This window comes from Cryptotermes secundus, unplaced genomic scaffold (genome assembly GCF_002891405.2).
Source record: "Cryptotermes secundus unplaced genomic scaffold, Csec_1.0 scaffold4688, whole genome shotgun sequence".
In the NCBI taxonomy this organism is placed as follows: Eukaryota; Metazoa; Arthropoda; class Insecta; order Blattodea; family Kalotermitidae; genus Cryptotermes; species Cryptotermes secundus.
The window spans coordinates 3,056-3,396 of NW_019737142.1; positions in this window are offsets into that span (position 1 = coordinate 3,056).

The following is a 341-nucleotide window of genomic DNA, read 5'->3' on the forward strand; positions in this document are numbered from 1 at the left end:
CTTATCAGATCCTCTTCCACTCAGGCAATAATTCAGTGATAAAAATCATCAGATGGCCCTGAGGTATTTACAAAAGACGAAAGTACGAATCCTGGTATTTGCGAAAACCGAATTTCTTGTAGAGAACTTCTTAAGGGATCAGAGTTGTTACCTACACCATTTTAATAGTCAGTTAATGGACTTCTGTCTGAACAACAAAGGAAAATAATAAAAAATAAGTAACTTCCTGGAGCTGAGCCCTTCTTGAGATGCCACTCAAGCAACTTACCAACAATTTATGCAAACAAAAGTTCCATTTCCATGTTCACAAGAGCCCTCCAACAGTTTCTACCCTGTGTCAG